Below are 17,568 nucleotides of genomic sequence, written 5' to 3'. Positions count from 1 at the left end.
ACTAATTACATTTGATTTATTCCTGGACACTTGTGTAATTGGATGAGCTTGGAAGAAATGGGATTTAGGAGAGTTAGCACTCAGTGGAGCAGACAAGTTCAAGAGCTAACCAGGTGTGTCACTCTGGACCTCTCCTGATCCCTTATATCCTTTCCCTTTATGAGTCAGGCAGCTCATTCTAAACTATGTCCTGTAGGCTGCAAAGGTCCTGCAGAAATTTTTTAAAAAAGTGAATTTTATAGAGATTTCTTATCAGAGTGACTCTAGAGCCTTTGAAACATTCATGTGCATTGTCAATCACCAACAGGGAGACGGTGTGGAACAGCTCCCAAACGTAGGTGACACAAGGGCATTTTTGGAGAAGAATCATCCGGATCCAAAATCCACTGACCACATCTTGTGAAACTGTGAGCTCAGATAAGACGTGTCTGAAAGAAGCAGTTGTGTTGAACTCACAGGCAGCACCTGGGGTCTTCTTAGTGCGCCTGGTGCTCAGAGAAACCACTCTGCCCTCCCGAGGCAAAGCTGACCTCTCATTTGCCAATAGACTCGGTGCTTAATCCTTTCCTCCAGATGAATCCAACCCTTAGCGTGTTCCACATGTCCTCGGTGCTTTGGTGCCCAGAGGATTCAAAGTGGATTCCTTTTCGTTCCTTTTAATGTGGTCTTTTGACTGAGGTCAGAAGCAATGCACTTCATCTACAAAATAGTTTAAATGCTTTCCATATTCATTGTGAGGCAACAATGTCTCCTGATTAAAAAGCCATATCAAAGCTGAAGGGGTGGCTGGTGTAGCTTTCTTTGAAGGATGTTTCAATTATATTTTAGTGGTATCAATAATAATAATTTAAAAAAAAAACGAGCTAAGGGAGCTTTCAGCAACCCCCTACTTTTATGCTTTGTCTCCTGATCATCATGGGGACTTGTCCTTCTTTGGCAGCAAACACCCCCAGAGAAAATATAAATTATAATATTTGGTTTTTGCACTCCTATACGACATTGTACCACTGAATGTGTTGTTTGCAAAAGGTTAGGGAGTTGGTCTGCAAGAAAATGAGGATTCTTAAACTCATTTAAAGCCAGGTAAAATGTCTTTCCCAATGGTATGATAGCTTTTGTGGCTTCTCCATCACTCCTCCAAAAGACAGGATCATTCGTACCTCATTCAATTAAAACACCATTTAGCAATTGCCTTGCAACACCACAGGAACAGGTGGTGGTTAGAGCATGCCCCTGGGCCAGACCTTCCAGTCCCGGCCTTGCCTTTTTTTCCACAGGTGACCTGTGGCACTCGGCTGGGTCTATTTTGATGCCTCAATTTCCCTGTCTCTAAAGCGGGAATCAAAATAGTACCAATCTCAGTACCAGGCACGAACTGAAACACCCCATAGGTGGCTACTCTGGTCATGCTGATGATGTGGGGGTCCCAGTGCTAGGCACGGGGGAATGAGGTGAATCTCAGTCACTGAAGGTGCTGTGGTGTAGTCTGGGGGCCAGACATGCCCTAGCCCTGAACAGTGGGTGACAGCTGCTATCTCAGGGACACACGCTGAACAGAATGGGGGCATATGTCTCCAATTCCCTGATGAGGATGGGCAAAATCTGGTGGACACACTTGTCAGGTCAGCCAAAGACAAAGGAGGGGTTCTCAGGGCTGTTCTCCTGGGGTCTCCTTGGGGTCAGCTCGAGCAGGCAGAGGCTGACCCAGCTAGAGGGATGGCCACTGCTCCCAGGCACAGTAGGGCATTCAGGTCACAGGGTCCAGAAGGCAGAGGTGGAGGCCCCAGAGGTAAAGTGTGAGGGCAACAGCTCAGGCCAGAAAGTAAATTTTGAAGTGGAAGAGAGGAGTATCCATCACATCCACTGTTCTTATTTTGTGAGCATCGCTATCATTTTTGTTGATGTTGCTATAGTTGTGGTATTAGTTACTGCTAGTTCTTTCTTAAGTTTCAGATTGTAAAATTCTGGATAAGTTCAACTCCCCCTTTCCCCCAGACGTATCTCCATCCTGCCACGTACATGCTGAGCCAGCCTGGTGGACACCACAAGTTCGAGTGACTCAACCCAGCACTTGCCCATGGCCCCAGCTCTCTGGTCCTGTCTCACAATGATGAGACACCTCCTTGTTGCTTCCCTCTTCCTGTCCTTGGGATCTCTCATCAGGACTGTATTTTTGGCTCTCTGGATATGCATATTTTCTCCTTCCCCCTCTGTCTGGGACATGCAGTCATACCTCCCCTGTCCCTTCTTCCGTCCCATTGCAGGCTCCCCAAATGTTTTTTCTCTGGACTACCCTACTGACTTTGCTCTACCCAGCAAGAAATACCAAGCCTGCTAGATCAGCCCCTGGAGCTGTTTCCATCCAACGGGAGGCCAGTTTGGGTCCACAGTCCCCTCCCAACTGTGCCACCCTCTTATAATCAACAGACCCATTCCTAAAATGTTGTGCAAACACTACCAAGGGAAATTGCTTTTAAAAGGCATCTTTGGGAACACCTGAGCAGCTCAGTGGGTTAAGTGCCCAACTCTTGATCTCAGTTCAGGTCTTGACCTCAAGATCATGAGTTCAAGTCCCACATTGGGCTCCATGCTGGGCATGGAGCCTACTTAAAAAAAAAAAAAAAAAAAAAAAAAGAGGCATCTTTGAAGACACTGTCATCAAGCCGTAGTGATGTTTGTTGAGGAAGATGGTAGTTTATTAATCTATCTTGCCTTGCTGACTCAGAGAGGGCTCCCTAAGTCCACCTTGGTTGAGAAATCTTTGTCTAGCCCAGAGTGACACTACAGATTAGTGCCATTTGATGCGCCTAGAGTTGGCACCCTAAAATATTCATTCCATATCAGAAATGATGTATTTCCAGGGGACATGAGCAGTTAAGAACTGCCAGCATTGACTTTCAATTTAATGGCATAAAGAATGTCACGTCCATGTGACACAGTCATCATCCCCTTCATTGTAATGCAACTTTGTAGCCTAGATGGCATCATTGGTATGCGAGTTTCTATGCAAATAATGTCATCTGAATCTTTTAACAGAAGATAATGACACAAGAACTCTGGGAGCCCAGGGAACAGTCTGGAAATGAGGACTTTCACGTGACAAAAAGCAAGTTGTGCCTTCTTATTTGTTGTCTTCTAATTTCTGCTCTTTTTTTTTTCTCCCCCCTGATTATGAGATAGTACCTAGGAAATGAGCCAGACTGAGAATCTGGGCTATGGAAGCCCTCAGATCTCCCCCCAGCAGCCCCCTGTGTGGGTACAGAACGTCTTTGTGAACCAAAAACTGGGAGCCCGTTTTATCCCATAGGCTCCTGGCCCTGGGCAGCAAGGCAGGTAGGAATGTCCTTCCACCCGGATTTTGCAGTTTGGGACACCACGGCTCGAGGCAATGATGTCATTACCAAATTACGACGACGGTAATGATGAAGATGAGGAAGATGAGGACGAGGACTCAGCGTTTGTTGTGCACTTCCCATGGCCAGCCCTTCCTGTCCTTATGTGTCAGCCCCTCCATCCTCACCCAAACCCAATACAGTAGTTGTCATTATTACCCACAGAGGCAGAAAGGGGCGGCATGACTTGTCCAGGGCCACCAGTTAGGAGGTGGATAGCCAGAGGTGTGGGAGACATTTCCATCTGCTGAGGAATCATCATCACCTTCCTCTGGAGAAACAAGTTTCTCTGAAGTCATACTCATGCCCCTAGGTTTGAATCAATCAGTATTTGGCTCCAATAACTTGAACACCCAATCTCAAATCCCAGGGCAAAGCTCAGAGCTGAGCTGACTGTCCCTGGTCTCTAGCAGATGCAGACGTGGCAAGGGGAAAGCTGTCCAGTTCATCTGCATTTGCTAACTACAAAGCGAGTCCTCTCTTCTGGATAGAATCTGGCCGTATGCTTAAGTTCACAGAAAAAAAATAACACATAAAAACATGGCTCTGGGAATGCATGTGGTAGATGTAGAAGGCTTGAATCTTGTAGTCTACAGAGAAATCTTCTGAATAGCAACCCTTTTGTGTTTTGTTCGGTGTAGACAGGCAGCTCCATGCCCTCCCCCACCCCGCCCTTTCTGCTCTGGGATCGGCAGGGCACATGTGGCCTTGACCTCAGTGTCTAGCAGCCATCTCAGAGGAAAGACAGAGGGAGATGGAGGGCTCCTGATATTTATAAGGGCTTTACACTCCCCACGGTATGCCTTGAAATGGGACACAGGGCCCAAGGGGCAAGGTGATTCTTAAAACCAAACCAGACACCAGTACCACCAACGTGGGCAAAACAACGCAGGGCATGGCCCTCAAGGTTCAGCATCCCTCAGTGGAAAGTGAAAGTGGTTTGGGTCATTGGAAAGTGAGCGGTGATGTCCCCTCCCACCCCACCCCCAATCGTCAAATGTCCTTGCAAATTCCAATCAGAAAGAAAGGGGAAGTCAGGTACCTCTACATTAGAAAAATCGTTAGAGATAATCTAGTCCCTGATACACTTCACATCATTTTTGGATGAAGTAGCCGAGGCCCAGAGGTTCAGGTCCGGAGAGCATCATGGCATGGTCTTCAACCTAGACCCAGGACTGCAGCTCTCCCTGTGTGGGCTACCTCCTTTTAATCTCATTTATGATGACAGAATAGCAAGCTTCAGAAAATCCAGCAAAAGTAAGAAATGCAAGTGCAGGTAACCCCCTTGTGGAAAACAAGACTGCTTTCTTCGATTCTGTTCCAGGAGTGGGTGCCATGCGGGGCCAGCACCATAGAGCAGAGAGAACACAGAGGACGTGGGGCTGGCTGTAGCGATGCGTCCATGGGCACTTGGCCCACCACTGACATTCTCGAAGCTGCAGCTTCCTCTCACCAAGAACAGGGTTATTCACATGCATCTCCAGCGTTGGTCATGAGAGTCAATGCATTTGTGAATAACTGAACACTAATGCATAGTAGATGCCCAATAAATGGTGTCTATCTGTATGAGATAGATTTCTTCATGAATGTCTCCACCACTCTGCCAAAGGGGGAAGAAAAAATCAGTAGCCAGGGATGTTTTTCACATAAAATAAATCCCAAATGTATTCACCAAAGTGTTTTGAAATATCATTCCTAGAAGTGGAAAATAAGTCATTTTTGCCAAGATCAGAGGAAACTCAAGGCCAAAACATCCCTGCTACGGAAGTTTTCAGTTTCAGGAAGTTTAAGGCATTTCATCGTTCTGTGTAACTCACTAGAACCTAACACTAGCTTATTTATCTAAAACCTGAGGATCTTGGAACATATTAGAAATTGGATTATTTTTCTTTCTGAACTGGAGAACAGAAAGTCTCAGTTGAGACATAAAAAGCACAGGACATGGGGTTCTTGCTTTTGGGGTGCACTTGGGGTCTGACATTCGGGGTGCCACATCATGGGGATTGAATCCAGGTCTGCCACCATCTACTTAGGAAGCTTGGGTCAAACTTACCACCTTGGTTCTCACTCAGTTACCTTGTCTAGAAAAGGGAGAGTTGAGTGGGGTGATATTTAAAAAGTCTAATCTAGTTCTGAATGCAATATTTCTTTTACCCCTCATCATCCCCTTGCAGACTCTGACCAGGGTTGTACTTTGTCCACCTTGGCTGACACTCTGTCTCCTGAACTTGGCCCCCACCCCAGTCGTGACCATTTACTGCTGTTCAGACTCCCTACGGCCCTGGCCATGGATCTGATAATGAACCGGAGTCTTCTGATCGTCATCCTGATTCTCCTCCTCCATTACTGTGCATCTGAGGGCCTGTGACAAGGGTCAGATAAGATGATGACACTTGATACTTTGTAACAAATTAAGCCATTGGTCCCCACTCCTTGCCTTACTAAAACCCAGGCCCCTCAGATCTGTGAGTATATCCATTTGCCATTCGAAGACCTTACAGATTAAACAACCCAGGGTTTACCTTTGCTAGCTATAGAACAACTTCATGTGGATATGAAACTATTTCATGTGGCTCAGAAACTCTGCTTAAATATTGTCTATGTTGTTAGATTAGCTCCCCCAAACTGAAAAAGCCCTTTGGATGAAACCATTTAGAGATTCTACTTTTTTTTCTTATTTTGAAAGTTTTTCTTTTACTGCAACTTAAATCTTCTAAATTACATGAACAATTTTCATCTGAGAAGGCATATTTATAATATTAAAAAAACTAGATTTTTTAGTAATTTAAGTTCTCTCTATATTTCTAAATATATAGATATATATATAAAATCATATATATGATATATATATGATATATATATATATATCATATATATATATATAAAATCATCTGTAATGTAAACCCTGTGGAAAATCATGAAACCAGAGTGGTAATATTATTCTATATGAACACAGTCTTCCATGAGACCTATGGGTGAAAAAAATCCTTTATCTCTGCCCAAAGCATCCATTTTCTTGTGATTTGTGTCTGCGCTAGAAATGCATTTATTTGGATTTTGGAAATTCAGTCTTTCTGGACTTTCATGGCAGAAGTCCACTTGCAATTCGAAATGCCACCAGCACCTCTTTTCTGTCTTTCATAATTGATCTGCTTCCAAATTCAAAATTTAAAATTCAAAACCAGCGTCTGGCGGGGGACATGCGCCCTAAATCATGGCCATGCCTGTCATCTGACCCTTCCTCCCCCAGTCTGTTGGAAATCCCATGTGAGCGTCTTCCACAAACCTGGGATCAAACAGTGTTTCCCACCCAAATTTGATTAAACGTGCCCTCCCTCGCTGCAGTCCATATGGCATCGAAATGCATGGTTTTTCCAGACTCTGAGGTCAGACAGTGCCCAGACATGCAAATAATAGTCGAATTATACAGGAAGTTGTCAAAGGAGTCCGAACACAGACAGAAGCAACCCCTGACCCCACGACAGGTCAAAGGTCTGGTTCAAGTTTCTCCTTCTTAATTTATCACCAAAGCAACATTAGAAACAGCCCTTTGAATGAAACCATTTATAGATTCTACTTTTTTTTCTTATTTTGAAAGTTTTTTTTTTTTTTTACTGCAACTTGAATCTTCTAAATTACATGAACAATTTTCATCTGAGAAGGCATATTTATAATATTAAAAAAAACTAGATTTTTTTTTCTCTCTCTCGGAAATGGACCCAACTTGGGATATTTTCTCCTCACTAAATTTAGATGTAGACTTTTTTTTTTTAATCAGAAAAGGCACCAATAAATATGACTGTCTGCCTAACGCACATCCAAACTTTGAACAACTCTCAGTGATCCTAAAAATATTTTAAGATCCACAGCAGGCTGTGAGAAAAAGAAAAAGAAAAAAAAAAATACAGTGAGATTCAGAGACATTGTCACCCAACGAAGGCAGGGAGGCAAGATTTAGAAAGATTCCCAAAGTCATTTTTAAAGGCCAGAAGAATCTAGTTATGTACAACAGTGAAGATGAACCATGATGTTTTCTAAGGTTTTCTGTGCGGGAATAGTCCCTGCCTTCCCCTGCCCAAAACAGAAGGGGCTGGAGAAAGGAAACCCAGACATGTGATGTCACATTTTGGCTACCATCAGGATATCTACCTCAGCAACTGAAAACACAAAGCTTCTGCATTTCCTCTTTCCTTGTCTGGTTTGTAAATTGCAATGAACGAAGGCATCTATGGTCTTCCCTGGTATGGGCTCGGTTGGAGGAGATCAGTAGTGTTCTTGGTGAGGGAGTTGTAAAAAGGAAAATTGAGCAGTTAATCACAGCTCTCTTTTTCTCTAAGAAACATCAGGGGGGAGAATACTCACAGGATGGATACACTCTAATGAAGAACAAATGAAAACATCGAGAAGAAGGGATAGGTAGAAACCATACCCTACAGAGATAGGCATCATGGTCAGTTTTATCTATTACTATGCTGTGAGTGGCACATAGTGGGTACTCATAAAAATTTGTTGAATGACTAAATCAATGAACACCTTTTCCATCTAATCAATTTTTAAAATGTTAGGTGCTAGTAAACTATTTAGGGGATATTAATGTCCTTCTGGCTTATACCAAAAGGAGACAGCAAGCTAAATTCTGCTATACCAGATAAGAATTCCTTGTGTAACAAAAACAGAAAATCAAATAATTAATCAATCAAATAATTAGAAAGTTGTTAGTTTCACATTAAAATTTTAGATGTAGGCAGGGCAGGGTTGGAACAGTAGCTGTTTGACCATACTGGTTTTTTTTTTTTTAAGATTTTATTTATTTATTTGAGAGAGAGAGACAGAGTGGGTGAGAGAGCATAAGCAGGGGGAGTGGCAGAGGGAGAAGGAGAAACAGACTCCCTGCTGAGTGTGGAGCCTGATGCGGGGCTTGATTCCAGGACCCTGAGATCATGACCTGAGCCAAAGGTAGATGCTTACCTGACTGAGCCACCCCTTGACCATACCATTTAAAACTCAGTGTCTTTGTATGTTTCTGCTATTCCACTTCAAGCAAATCAGCTACTGATGCCTTGTTACAAGATCACTCTTAGAAGCAAACATCACATCTGTGTTCAAGGTGGAAAGAAGGGGAAATGACTGGAGCCACATCTGTCCCTTTTGTCAAAGTCCAAAACCTTTCTCAGAGGTCCCTAGCCAACTTCAGCATTTTGTCATTGATCCAGATCTCCATGTGGTAGTCAGTACTGGTTTTCAATGGCTGCTGTAACAGAGATGCTGAAACTAGGTGGCTGGAACTAACAGAAATTTATTGTCTTGTAGTTCTGGAGGCCAAAGGTCCAAAATAAAGGTGTCAGCAAGGCTATACTCTCTCCAAAGCCTCTAAGGGAGGATGTTTCCTGTCTTCTTTCAGCTCCTGGTGGCCCCAGGAATTCCTTGACTTGGAAGAGCATCACTCCAATCTCTGCCAGGGTCTTCACATGTCCATCCACATATCATCTTTTCTCTCCACATCTGTGTGTCCAAATTCCCCTCTTTGACAAGCACATGGGTCATGTTAGATTTGACCCACCCTGGGTCAGTGAGACTTCATTGTGACTTAATTAACTTCCTCCTTAATAATTCCATTTCCAAATAAAGTCATATCCAGAAGTCCTGGGGGTTAGGACTCCCACATATCTTTTGGGGGGCCATGATTCAACCCATAACCCCACCCTTAACTTCAAGGGAAGCTGTACAAAGGAAATTTTGCCTTAGCAAATATTCATAGGTTTTTTATTTGTTTGTTTTGTTTTTGTTTTTATAGGAATGTGTTAAGAAAAAATGGGGATGGGAAACTTTTTGGAGTCAGCCAAGGAACAGTGTCTGTCTTGTCTCCTCCTGGTCCACAGGAACCACCATAGTAGATGACAAGTGAGTGAGGACCATCAAGACAAGAATGACTCTCATTGAGCTCTAAACAAGTGTTAATTTCAGATATGCAGAGTATAACCATGATTATATTACATTACTCTGCATACATCTCTGAAGACATCAACTTTGGACATTTGAATGAGAGCTCTTCATAGAGGAGGGGTAGAGATCTTGAGAACCCACCTTCTTTGGCCGTACCTGGAAATGTCTTTTGCTAATTGAAAGTAAACATGAAATAAGAAGTGGCTTCATATTTTTCCAAAGAAGTGACTTCTTATCTGAAAATTCCAGGGTCAAATCAGAGTGTATGTGGAGGGTTAACCCAGAGTTACTGAAACAGAGACACTGGAGTGATATAGTTAATTTATTGAAATGGACATCCAGGACTGAGAGAGATCTGCGATATTGGGGATTTCACACTCTTCACCCATCCTCCAAAAACATTAGTTCACTAAATTTCTTCTGTAGATGAAAATTTATCATTAGCACTCTACTTCTCTAAACCAACAGGTGGATTCGTATTGTCACACTAAGTTATCAGGCATAAACTGTGGTATTTTAACATTTGTAGGATTTTATGATTTATCTCTGTATCAGTTAGCTAATGCCACAAAAATGTTGTGTAACGAACAACCACAAAATCTCAGCAGGGTATAACAATGAGCATTTATTTAAATCAGAAGTCTGTCCATCAGCTGGGGACAGGCTAGATACTCAGGCATCCAGAGTCTCACTCTGATGCTCTTTCCACTGCCTCTCTCCACTTTATTTCCAAAATAGGTGTTTACACTATTCCTAGAAGAGCAGGAGGCAAAGGGAGATGCAGAGCAGAAGTCTGAGAACTGCTCTGGAAGCCTGAGGATGACACTCTGTGCAACATTCACTTGCATGAAGCACCATTGCCTAGAGGAGAAGCCAACATCTCTCCCAGAGCCTGGGTTCTGTGACCCCCTGGGATGACCCCACTGGCAACATGGAACCACAAACTGGTCAAGAACAGTGTCAGAGTGGACTGATCTTTGGACTCAGCAAGGGAACAGGAGACTCTTGCGGTGGAGATTCCAACCTCCCTTGGTGAGGGGCCTCCCAAGTGTCTCAGGGATGAAATTTCAGGAAAAAAGTATATGTTTTCCACTGTTTCTTCCCATTCCACAGCCCAGGTTCCTGTATTTAGGACCACCTATGTGCTGCCCTCATGCCCATAGGTCTCTGGTTCCTGTTTTCTCCCTGCTTGGCCCATTAATGGAATTGTTAATAGGGTCATATATATAGAAGTGCAAAGCAGAACCCAATATGAAGCCTTCCGAGTCCCAGGGATGAAATGAAATGTGAACAAGGATCTTTCCATCCTTTTCTGGCTGTGGTTACTTTTCTCCTCACTGTACCTGTTTATTAGAACAGTGGGAATATCTTTTTTTATTCATTCATTCATTCACTTTTAACAAGGCCAATTTGGAAGAAGAAAATGGATTTTGAAATTGGGTAGACCTAGGTTTGAATTCCAGTTCCACCATTTACCAACTTTGGCAAGTCTTTGGATTCTCTAAACATCAGTTTCTTCATCTGTAAAATGAGAATACCTATGGTAAACTTGAAGGTGAGTATAGGAATTAAATAAATGTATAAAACACCAAAAATAGTACCTGGGACACAGGAGGCTCCATAAAGGATTTGCTTAAGAAGGATAGAAAATAAGGAAAAGATGGAGGGGACAAAAAAAGGGAAGAAGAAAAGAAAAACAAAAAAAGAAAAAAGAAAAGAAGAAAGAAAGAAAAAAATAGCTAACTTAGGATAATAGGCCAAGCAGCACCTCCTCCACCATCAATAGCTGTTCCTTCCATTTTCTGCATCCTCACCTTGGCCATGCAGGGTCACCATCAGTCTAGTCTCAGCTAACATTCCCACAACAAATGGTAAATCAGGTTTGAGCCTTGAAAATGGCAGCATTTATGTGGTAAGGTTATATAGCTTTTAGGTTGTTTTCTTTGAAATGTGTTTGGAAATGAATTTCCAAGATAGGTGAACCGTCTTTTTAATTTAGAGATGGGACAAATTGGGTCCAGAATAGAAGTGGGACTTGCTAAAGGTGGTGAATGCCTGAGCTGCGTTTGCAGCCCACCGTTCCTGACTTGTAATCCAGTTCTAAAATTTTCTCACTGCACTCAGCATCACTCCTGCTGACCTCATTCCCCTCCCAGGAAGGTTCAGTGTACAAAAGCAGGCACTGGTGCCAGAGACCCCCCACTGCAGAGCTGGGAATCCCCAAGGTCCCCAGCAGGGGCCAGCTTTGGGGTGGAGATTCAACAGGTACCCAGCATTTTCAAATGCTCTTTCCCATTGACTCCTCACAACATACATGATGGGTTCTGATTCCATCACCCCCACTTCACAGATGAAAGCCCATAAGACACACAGAGATTCCACCCCCCAGTTTACACCAACCCAAAATAACACAGGTAGCAAAAATGGAGCTGGCACAACATCGTGTGTCTTCAGTCCCCCATCTCATGTTCTTTCTGAACATTTGTCAGTATCACATTGTTATTCTATATATGTTTCCACCTGTCATCAATCAATCAATCTATCTATCTCTATCTATCTATCCAGTCATCATTCATCCCTTCAACCAGTATTTATTGAGTGCTTACCCTATGCCTTCATGGCCGGAGACTCTCAGGGATAGCAGTACGTAAAATAGAGAATGTTCTTGGTCATCCCGAAGTTCATGTTCTAGTGTAGAAGACAAGTAATAAAATAAATAAATTGTATCAAGTATTTGATAGTAAGTACTAAGAGGGAAAAATAGAACAGGAAGAGGGACATTGGTCAAGAGTGGGAAGAAGATAAAGATACCAGAAAAAGCCTCACCTAAAATACTATGCTGAACTCATCCATCTATCCCTCCACCTCTTCGTCATCCATTCTTTCACTCATTTATTCATTCCTATATCCCTTCATCCATCATCCATCTAACCAGTTACCTGTATGATTATACAGAAATGTTTTACTCACTTATTCATTGATCTATCCATTCATCCACTTATCCAGAAATTGATTGGTTCATTAACTCACTCATTCATCCATGCATCTATTCATCCCACCACTTTTTTATTTCTTCCTTTATTTGTTCAAATATTCATTCATAATACAGATATTCATTAAACTCCATTATTATCCTTCAACACTAGGAAAAACAAAGGAAGTGTGAGCAAGGCAGTCAGAATGGAAATTTCCCAGGCTGTCTCTGATTGTAAATTTTCAACTATGTTTTGTTTAAGTACTCATGTCCCTGTAGAGCCTCTGTTTGGACCTTGAGTATTTACACTGAGCTCCAGAGACATCAGATAACAGGGCAACAGTGTCAGGTGCCTTATCACAACCTAATACTACTAAAAGGATGCTATCAGGCTTAACCTTGTCACCTTGAACCAGAAATGAATAATGCACACCTTTCACTTAACTGTGAAATTGTGTGCATTATTGCTGTGAAATTCCGTGAAATTCATCCAGATTGTCTCCATATATCATTTACCAAAAGGTACAGCTTCTGTCTGGGTCCAAGAGCTTTGGTGCAACAGTGAAGGGCATGGTGACTTCAGGGCAAGATGCTAGGGCTCGTTCACAATTTGAAGTTCAGTTTGCCCATCTAACCCCAAAACAAAGCATGGGGTAGATAGATTTTTAAGACGAGAAAAGTAGACATGACAATAATCAAAAGCAAGACGAACATCCACATGGAACAGAGATCTAACTCATACATGAAGCTAACACCACAGGCCGCTGGATTTTAAATTGAAGCAAGCAGCAGCAGGTGGGGTTTCAAACCCTTAGGAATAGTATCTTTTCTTTAACTTAATAGATTTGCAATATCGTCATTTCAGCATGTAATAAATATAAACATTATTGATGAGGTATTTTGTGTTCTTTTCCTTGCACAATTCTTCGTACGCCAGTGGTCGTTTCACACATACGGCACATCTCAACTCAGACCAGCCACACTGAAGTGCTTGACGGCAAACGTGGCCATTGGCTGTTAAGTGAACATCACAGTCTTCAAGGGTGGTGGTGCTCCTCGGGCCAATGGGCGTAAGATACAGGGAGTGGAGAAGAAGACCACATTTTCTCATTTGTCAGTAAGGAGGACCCTTGGACATTGACACAGAGCTTGTCACTTAATTAATATCATAAAGACCTTTAGAAGTATTTTTTATTGCGTTTGTAAACATGGGGGATCCCAGGCACAAACAGATTCAATGTCTTGACCACAACAGCATACTTAGGAAGTAGTTACGTGTGAACTTGAGTCTGGGATGCCAAGGTCTTTGTCTTCAGTGTGCACCTGCTACCTCCCCGAATATTAAGCTGTGGAGAAGGGAAGCTTGTGCCCTATGTGACTCTCAGCCCAGGATGTTTTTCCTCTTTCTGCCATGACTCCCTGTCTTTCATAGTGGCGGGGGAGTTGATCCTCTTCTATTGCTGCCACTTAGCCATCTGCTACCCTCACCTTCTCCTGCCTTACTTTCCCTGCTTCCCGTGCTCCAGGAGCCACTGGCTCTGAACATCCAGCGTTCCACCCTCCTCTCTGTCCTCAGCCCCCTTGCGAAGGCGTGCATCATTTCTCCAACATTTAATGCACGATGACAGACAAAGGGATCCTTGGAACTGCCACCAGGAAGCCAAGACCCAGGCATTAAAAGGAATTAAGAAAAAAAGTACCCTGTCATTTTCCTTGTTTGCTTCATCAACCCTCCAGTAAATAACCAGAAAGCACTCAGCAAGGACACAAGCTTGTAGTGTAAATAATAAGACCCCTTTGTCACTGACAAAGCTCCAGAAGCCAAGCTGGAGATGCTGCTTAGGAGAGAGGTGAGGGGTAGGTAGCCTGGCTCCTCCACCTGCTTCTCTCTGCACAGATGCACCCCCTGTCTGAGTTTCCTCATCAGTAGGGCTAAGAGTCCCCGTGTAGCTTATATAGAGAGGTAATGCATTGCTTTATCGAAGCTAATCATTTCATTCATATATTACTTTATTTATGCGTTCATCCATTCAAAAAGCATCTATTGAACACCTGCAACTGTGCTATGCCCTGGGGACTCAACAATGTGAAATCTCAATCTGTTTCACACTCCCTGCCCTGAGCTCATAAATTCTACAGTAGAAGACACTATGTCCAATTGGTTCTACCATTCCTAGAACAACAATGTCTGGCTGGTGTGGATCCAATGTTATCAAAAGAACAAGATTCTTTTTTTTTTAAAGATTTTATTTATTTATTTGACAGAGAGAGATACAGCGAGAGAAGGAACACAAGCAGGGAGAGTGGGAGAGGAAGAAGCAGGCTTCCCGTGGAACAGGGAGCCTGATGTGGGACTCGATCCCAGGACCCTGGGATCATGACCTGAGCCGAAGGCAGACTCTTAAGGACTGAGCCACTCAGGCTCCCCAAAAGAACAAGATTCTTGACTTCAGATTGCTCATCCTCCAAATAAGGATGACAATCAAGTAAAAGTTCCTGTGGTGAGGGGCAAGGTGGAGAGACAAGGAGGCGGATGCCCTGGAAACACAGAGTAAGGGCAGAAGTTTGGAAATTTGGATTTGGATTCTTAACACAAGGTACAGCACTTAAACATTAGCAAGTGTATATCATACAGCGCTTTAGAAATAATTGATATCATTTACATATAGTACCATTCTAAGAACTGAGACTTTTGAGAACTGATTTATTTTTCCAACTCCAAACTTTTAGGGGAAAGAGGCAAAACACCAGAAAGCTCCTAGGATTAGCTAATGTCCCTATTAAAATAGGCTCTGCCAGAGGAGGCTCCCCAAAGAGGCCTTTGGACCTGCTCCACCCTTGGCACAGGGACGGCACCCTAGGATAAAAACCCGAAGTCCAAAACCCTGAGACACATCAGAATTTCCAGGCTTCTTCATTGCACTGTTCTAACCAGTAAAGAAAGTGTGACCCCGGCAGGGTCAAAAGATTGTCTAGGCCAAACAAGGGGTTTCTCTTTGACCGGCGGTTTGTATAGACTCATCAGAAGGGCAGATACCCAGCCCAGCTTGCCTGCTTCCCTTCCAGTTAATCAGGAAGGCACTTGCCTCCTACCTTGGTGGAGAATGTACAGAAATAAAGGGAGAGGGAGGGAACGGGGAGGGAGGAGGAAAGAGAATCCAGGCAGAGAAGAGGGTCTGTGACCAGGAGGGAATGCAGACAATAGAAACAGAAAGAATGCAGGGAAAAGGAAACCAGGGTAAGGTGAGAGACATTAACGACTGGGAGGGAGACCCACCGTGGGACTATTCATGATTACCTAAAAGATTTCCTTTTCTTTCCTTTAAATATCATGGATATTTCCTCCTTGCTGGAAATTGAATGGGCCAAGAGCATCCATTCTCTCCTATGAAAAAATATCTTTTATTTCAGGTTATAGATAAAATGTGTATAGGTTCAGAAGTTATTTTTAAAAAATTATAACAAAGCCTGTTCACCTCTGTTTCCATCAGGGAAGCTGCCCCTTTACTTCAAAAACATTTTTTTTTGACAGTTTCCTTAGCTTTCTTTATGCTCTCTGTCTATGTGTGGGCATATGCATGTGTGTGCACTTGGGTGTGTGTGTGTGTGTGTGTGTGTGTGTACGTGTGCATTCTGCTGCAAGGGGAAGAAGCAGAGGTCCCAGTTAACATGTTCTGGATGTTTCTTGTCAAACTATAATGATCAAATTCGAGATATACCCACATCCAATAGTATAATTAATCTACGACCCCCTCAACAAGTCCGTATCCCTGTTATATTCAATACTGGGGCCTGGAATTTAAATTCACCAAACCTTACATTTGGACCTTAAAACTAGGTCACAACCAAGAATGCTATCTTCTCAGCTCTATCTGAGATTTGCCAATTAAATTTTTTTTTAATCTAAATTTGGAAACAGGTCATTAGCATATCATTATTGATGTTACATGCCAGCTACTTTTTTTTTCCCTCCAAGAAAAAAAATAAATCACAGCATTTCCAGCATACATTTGTTAATATAAAAATTACCATATCAATAACACGTCATTATTTGATAGGAACTGCCCCTCTCAAAAGGTGGCAACTATTGTTTGGTCCAAATGTGCATGCTCTTGGTGGAAGCTTTTATTTATTCATTACTATGATTGTGAATTTGCTAACCCCTGCTCCTACCAGTGGAGCTGTCCCTTTCCACCAGGGCTGACCACGCCCCCCCCACCCTCCCCACCCCCGCCCCTGTCCCACGCTCCATAACAGTGACCTTTTGACAAAACTGCATACTCAGGCGGGGGGGTGGGGGGGTGGAGACAAAGGAATACATTTTCCTGTGAAGAGCCATAGTGAAGTTGGGCAGATGGATCTCTGATACAAGCTCTTAATTAGGGCCGCAAGACTGGTTGACCTCTCAGGAGACAAAAGGTGTGTTCTCAGAGCCTATGGGCTCACCTGCTCATATGCCCTTCAGACCATTAGCTGGGTGCCTCTCAGAATCCAGCCTGAGAATGTAGTTTGGGGGCTCGCCTTTATTCTGAGAAAGAAAAATCAGCACTTTTACATACAATATGTATGCTGGCAGATGGGAGGAGGCGGATTGTCACGTCAATAGAATCTGATCCGGCGTTTAGGTAAGACCAGGGGACAAAGATGTAATTGTTCCAACGTGGACCAGACAGTACAGTAATGGTGGCCTCTTGTTTGGGGGGAGGGGAGTGAGAGAAGGGTGGGGAGGGGGTGGGACACGAGGGAGCCAATCTTGCCGAAGTGTTTGTTCTCCCCAGAGCATCTGCACTTGTCACTACCCTGAAACCTCCAACTACACAGCCAGACGGACCATGCTGCCCCCATTTTCCAGAAAAGCAAACCAAGGCTCAGTAAGTTAAGTAGTTACAAGGAACAGGTCCAGGGAACCAAACCCATACCTCTCTGACTCCAAAGCCTGCACCAACTGTGACCTGTTTCCATTTGCCTCAGGTCCCTAGTGCCCCCTCCCCTACCTCCCAGGCACAGAGTCTTCCAACTCAGGTGCCATTTCATGTGATTGTGAGTGTGCGTGCGGGCCAACATCTGTACCTTCCTTCCAGACATGCAGGCACCGAGGCTCAGAGAGGCAACCTGATTTTCCAAAATTGTGTAAATGATACCTGCTAGAGTTGGAATGCAAATCCAGGTGTTTCGGCTTTGTGTCGAACACTCTTGCTTCATCCCCATGCTGCCTTCCCCTTTCTATTTCAGCTAGCATGGTAACCTGGTGCATAAACA

The sequence above is a fragment of the Mirounga angustirostris genome, unplaced genomic scaffold (genome assembly GCF_029215605.1).
Source record: "Mirounga angustirostris isolate CCGP_5_RB_7025 unplaced genomic scaffold, mMirAng1.0.hap1 SCAF_9, whole genome shotgun sequence".
In the NCBI taxonomy this organism is placed as follows: domain Eukaryota; kingdom Metazoa; phylum Chordata; class Mammalia; order Carnivora; family Phocidae; genus Mirounga; species Mirounga angustirostris.
This window is presented reverse-complemented; position numbering follows the sequence as displayed.